Source organism: Pavona decussata, unplaced genomic scaffold (genome assembly GCF_977016875.1).
Source record: "Pavona decussata unplaced genomic scaffold, jaPavDecu1.1 SCAFFOLD_11, whole genome shotgun sequence".
In the NCBI taxonomy this organism is placed as follows: Eukaryota; Metazoa; Cnidaria; class Anthozoa; order Scleractinia; family Agariciidae; genus Pavona; species Pavona decussata.
Genome location: NW_028145434.1, coordinates 5,137,433 through 5,143,742, shown reverse-complemented (window position 1 = coordinate 5,143,742; position 6,310 = coordinate 5,137,433). Strand labels below are relative to the sequence as shown.

Below are 6,310 nucleotides of genomic sequence, written 5' to 3'. Positions count from 1 at the left end.
TCACTAAATACGTAATTACAAGTTTTACTAAGCTATGTCAGGGGTTCTTCTCTTCAGGTCTTGCCAGCCATTTTATTATTTTTTTTTTCACTCTAAGGCAATTTATTCTATCCCTAATACTAATTTACTACCTGTTTTTGGTTTTACGAAAGTACTAGCTGATATTTTTGGCATTTTTAACGACATAATTGTTCCTTAGAAAACGAGACGAAATCGATTTACCAATTTTAAAAAAAACGAAATTGGGAGCTGGCTTTTTGCCGACGAAAACTGGAAAACTGCAGATTTTCTAAGAACCAAATCCGAATTTCTGAGGTGATAGAGGCCATCCGAAGAGATATTTACCGAAATAAAATGTTGGATGCCCCAATAAAGGCTTTTTTTAATAATCAGTTGCCAGAAGTTCTTTTCGATGAATCGTCGTGTACAGCATTGAGCAGTAAAACCACCACAAATCTGAGCTGCAAAATCAGTTAGCCTTGCGAAATTATATAATTATATGTTCTGAAAGTTTCTTTGGAAACTGTTTCCGAAATTTGTCTGAAAAGCTTGTAATCTAATTTGAAATCTTACAAATTTTGCTATAGACCCAGATCTCCGAAACCAACGGAGAACACAATGCCATAAACCTTGTGAAATGAAAAGTCTGAATCGGAATAGGAAAATCTAAACAAAGTTTATTTCATAAGATCATTTTAAGACGTGATGGAATTGGTCTGAGAGGGTGTATAATCTCAGAATTATTCTCGATTAATTTTTTGATGAGAATATGCATCCGATTTCTAATTTGTAATCTTGAAGGAAAGTCATATTAATTATGAAAGGTGATGATAGTGTTAATTGTCAGGTTTGTTGCAGAAATTAATTGCCTTATTCACGAGCTGCAGTTTTTAGTCGGTAGAATATCAACAAAAGATTTTGAAATGAAATGACAGGGAAAAAAACAAAAAAACAAGCCAACGAATATAATACGATAAATATAATCATAATTGATGTATAACTTTCATTAAACAAACAATATCCAATGGAAACAAAAGTTACCGAATAAAACTTCGACTTTTGTTTCCCCTAAATAAGCTAAGTAAGCCTCCTGTAATTTTGCCCTGGTCAATATTTTTCTGGATTTGAATTTTCCAACATATGATCTCAACCCACTTGTCCGTTCTCCTTCCTTCCATCTCCAGTGTTGAGTCCCAATTCCAAGGAGAACGTAGACTAACACGTCTTATGGAATTGAGACAAAAAAAAAAAACAGTGATTATAACTATTACAGCTTTTAAAAATAATACAATTGCAGGGACTGAGACTGACCGATCTTTCACTCGTTGTTGGACATCTCGCGATGACGTGCGATGCCGAGAAAAGGAACATGGCTACCGAGGGCTTTCCGGAATCAGTGACGTGTTATCAAAAAACAAAACTAGTTGAAATAATGGCTGAAAGGGGCTGATAGTTTCTGAAGTTTTGTTTTACAAAAATTGTCTTCCCAGCAAAAGCAGCGTATTTTTCATTGGTGGAGGCTTCACCAGGCAACAGTTAGGTTGAAGCAAATAGGTCAACTTGAAAAAAATATTCGACTCACCATAATTTTGGACATTTCAATTTCGACTCATGGCTTACAACAATCAATGACTCATTTCACGCATCCATATCTTAGCCATATTTGAGCCATGTAAACTGGCTTTTACCTTTTTAGTCTAGTTGAATCGTTGGGTGAAAATCCGATCAAAGCGATTAAGCAGTACTTTGTTACGAAATGCTAAACTATGACCACTATAATAAAAGTTTAGGACAGCCCATTCCAGAGTACAGTGTTCGTTTGTTATTTAAGGTATACAATGAAAACTGAAATTTGGATGCTTTTCTTTCCTGTATACTCATGGACAATGACTTTGCATAAGCGCTACGGAGTTAGAGGCTGAACCGACAACAACAGGCCTTTGGTATCATGAAGATACGAATAGCAAGCCTTTTGCAACTTTTTTTTTTTTATTGCTTCACTTTTGGTACTCATTAACTGGGTTTGCCGAAACCAGCACGAATACACGGATTATTTAACATAAGAGGTCAAGACTTGTTAGAAATTACTAATTTGTATTTCATTTAAATACGAATTACTTACCAACGCTAGCTTCCAAAAAACTCTTCTTCGTGTTTCTCAGTCGCGTTTTCAGAAAACAGTAACAATCCTGTGACAGGAAAATTATATAATGAGGTTTAGTTTTATTCTCCTAATATAAACCATCTATACAAAATTGTATTGAAGAACCGGCCCACCACCACCGAGTACACGGGGATTTATGGACACAAAAATACTGATTCAAGGCAATGAAATTTACTCTTGAACGTGCTTTAGGTAAACAGGAATTCGTAATTACTATCGCCATAATGCAAAATACTTACCAAGTAAAGTTGTCAGAAACTCTTCTTCATGATCCTCCGAGGTTTTAACAGAAAACAATAACAATCCTGCGACAGGGAAATTACACAATGCGATTTAATTTTAATGACTTGAAGTAAACATTATCGTCCATGTGAGTAGGACATTAAACAAAACTCACCATTACCGAGTACTTGAAGTTTGTATGAGGACTTAATGATTTACTCAGAACTACTGTGTAATAATTTTTCCAAACAGAGTTTATTATAGGCATAATGCAAATTACTTACTGAGATAAGCTGCAAAAACACTTTTTTTATGTTCCCCTTAGCGGTTCACAGAAAACCTAGAAATATCCTGCAAAACAAAAAATTTCACACTGAGATTTAACCATTGGATATAGCAAATAAGGGGGCGGGAAGGAAGGGCGGGGGTATGGATGCCATCCCCTTTCACCTTTCCTGGAAATTTCTTTACCAGCTTTTATTTTACGGGACCAAGGCTTTCAGTGGCTGCTAGTATTTTCGTTCGACATATTTTTATTGTCTAAATTTCTTTCTTCCTTTGGCACGAGAAGGTTTTATGTAGGCCAAATATAGCTTTTTCTTACCGAATACTACCTATTTTCGAGTGTTTTTTTTAAGTCTGCTGTGGCAATCAGCAACAGTCAAATTCAGTTCCAGTGGAACCCCGCTTTCCGCACACCCGCTCAATACGGTCACCCTCATATTAAGGACAGTTGTGCTTTTTGCAACAAAAAGCTCACGTATTATCTCTTAAATATGGACACAGATTAATACGGACAACGGACCCGAGTGATACGCTCTCGCACAAATTTAATCTCACTTTACGGACAGTGGTTTTCTGCGCACTGTATAAATTGTCCAATATTCAGCTCTTCTCACTAAACTTCAAACTAAAAAAGTCGCGCGCTATTTGAAATCATAACGATGTCAGTTGCGGTTGAAGTACTGAGAGAACATTAATATTAGTGCGAGACTATAAGAATGAGCGTAAGGTTTCTTCAGTTATAAGTTAAGACGCTAAACATGCATCCTCCTGCTGACTTAGCCTAACCATCGATGAAACATGTACCCGTGCCACTAATTCTGAGAGCCCGCATAATATAGATAGCCGAATAATACGGACAGTTTGGCATGTCACATTGGTGTCCGTATTAACCGGGCTTCACTCTAATTTGGTTCAATTGAGGTGATTTTCTGGAAATCAAAACATCCAAGATAGGATCAAGAATCCAATATGGCGGTCACAGAGATAAATGGCAACGTATGATGCTCTCAATGAAACTGACTACATTATGTCGTAGAAGAAAAAATAATTAATTTTTTAAAATTAATTATTACAGTTAAAACTGTACTGCCCAGGTGCAATAGCTCAGTTCTTCCCAACTGTTCAAAATCTTAATGAAACCCCTACTGAGTGTTTCCAAATCAAATTTTATAACTTCAATCCTACACTTTGTTACCAAATACTTATTCTGTAATCGATCTGTAGAGTCATTTTTCCTGTTGGGCTTGATCTGTCCAGTTTTAATGTCCAGAGTTGATAAGCTGTTGTCTTCTTTCATTTGCAATCCTATTCTTATAGCAAACTACCTGTTCTTTTTTGTTCCCTATAATTTTTCTTAATCCTCTGGCTGTACATTTGATGGTATTTGGAAATTTGGAGTTTTCGGGATCTACTGACAGTGCCCAAATCAACTTGACTCTAACTTTGAATTCCTTTGACGTAATCAGCAACAAGAATCGAATTTACACGCTTGAGTGCATTAATTAAGACTCAACTTTGTATAAGCGCGCCTTGGACACGCCAAATTTTGCTATCCATTTGTGGGTTATTGCTTACTGCAAGGTGTTCAAGTAATAATCTATCGAATACAGACAGCTCAAGTGAAATGAATAGGAAAGCATTTTCGAGCGAGATATGGCGGCTTAACCGAGAGTCTTCTTTGGCAAGTTTACGCCGCTAACGAATTGAAAAAACATCTATGCTCAACTCTTTTCGGGCTAAGGTAGGCTATAAATGGAGATGTGTAACCGAAAATGCCTCATTTCATAAGCAAAGTAGTCGTAAGAATGTCCAGACTTACCTTAGATTTTAGATGACTGTCCCAGTAAAAGTATTTCGGGGAACGAATCGTATCGACGGTTCTTACTGACGGGTCACGGCCCATTTACGTAATGTCATGTTTGTGACTTCTTTTGTGTTTGTGTATTCTTCACGAGGACCAATCAAAAGCAGGATGGAGGTATGCAAGATCCCGGTAGGTTAATATCGGCCATTACTTTTCCAAATCCCTGAATTTTGTAGCTCCTTTCGGGAAGTATTTGCCTGAAGTAAGGCAAATTTCTTGATAGTCCGTTTCCCATTTGAAACAATTTCGTAACGTAATGTTCACGCTCCTTCTGCCGAAGACAGGAAACTTGAGTCAATTGATGTTGAGCTGAGTTAAGGGATTTCAGTGTGATTGACTGGAATGGCTGTCAAATGGACATATTTGTTAATTTTTTTGTTTACCATACAATGACGAACTGGCAAATGTTGAAGGCGTATAATATGGAGGGCAATCGGCGTTCCGGTTTTTTTTTATTTTTGGATGTTGGCCAGAACAGACCAAAAGTCCAGCAGGGCCACTGCAAGAGAGCACCTAAAAATAAAAAAAAATAAAAAAAATAAATAAATAAATAAATAAAAAATGGCCGCGCGCGAGAGTCATATTTTGTAAAACACCTGAATGTTTAGTCTTCCCTGCTACTCCATAAGCACATATGAGCTTTCTATTGCTTTATAACCAGCATGTGTTGTCTTAAGTGTTAAAACTAATAGTGTGAGAACCAATCTCCACGACCCAAGATTTGGCTGTGGTAGTGTAATTTTTAACTTAAACTGGAATTTAAAAGAACTCCCAGCTATCCGTTTCAGTTGGTATTGAAGACAAAAGCTAGTGACGATTGCAAAAAGGAACGGATAACACGTCAGTCAAGCTGAATAGAGCGAACCTCGTGGTAAGTGATCGATGGTACGTTAAGTTAAATATCGGCCCCTTTTAAATAAAGAAATCAACCTGAATTACTTTTAGAATACTTTCTCGTTACATAGACTCGAAATGTACAACAAAAAAAAAAAACAAAGTAGTCTTAAAATTCACAAAACGTACCATAGATTTGCGATCAGTTCCTCCTTGGGAAACCTTTCATCGATTGTTAATTTTCAGCTCACGTATGCCTCTTAGCGTCACTTCGTTTTGATTGGCTAACGTACTTCGCTCAATATAATCTCTGTTTTTGATTGGTTCTGTTGCAAAACAAGATGCGGCTGACTACTTTTGTTTTGGTGTTGAGTCTTTCCCATTTAATGAGTGCCAAATAAATAACTAGTTAATGCTCCTTGTTTTTGTTTACTAGAAGGTTGACAGGTTACTAAATGTGAAGGATCTGTGAAATGGAGGGCAAAGGAATTGTCCGCTATTTATTTTATTCTCGATATTGGCAAGTTAATAAAACTCAATCGAAACCACTGGGGCAGTGTTCCTAACAGTGAATAAAATGAATGCTTCGCTCTCTCATCACTACTACCTAAGCATCGTCACACTCCATCCGCATATGAGGGTTTTATTGCATTAAAGCTAGTGCGTGTTGCCGGTAATAATAACTGTATTGCCAGGAAGAAACCTACCTTTCGCTTTCATACTGTCTGCTTTATCTGTCTTCATCATCTGTCTCCTCACCAGCGGTCGACTAAGAAGGGACGCCCGTTCATGCAGTGAATCGAACGATGCTTCCGAGAGGACACGGTGGATTGTGTAGTAATGCTGATATTACACTGAGTTGAATGCCATATTGCGACGTCGATTTCAACGTTTCGCTTTGCCAATAGAGGCATTTCCAATCGGAATCGTGCCTTTTATGT

General features: G+C 37.2%; 1 long non-coding RNA gene across 1 annotated transcript; it reads right to left on the bottom strand.

Annotated features, from left to right (window-relative positions):
* Positions 1 to 2,121: 2,121 nt before the first annotated feature.
* LOC146488363 (uncharacterized) lies at positions 2,122 to 2,738 on the bottom strand. Its single transcript, XR_014866693.1, has 3 exons — positions 2,671 to 2,738; positions 2,404 to 2,469; positions 2,122 to 2,189 (listed from the first exon to the last, which is right to left on the bottom strand). It is a non-coding gene; the product is annotated as an uncharacterized LOC146488363 (long non-coding RNA).
* Positions 2,739 to 6,310: the final 3,572 nt, after the last annotated feature.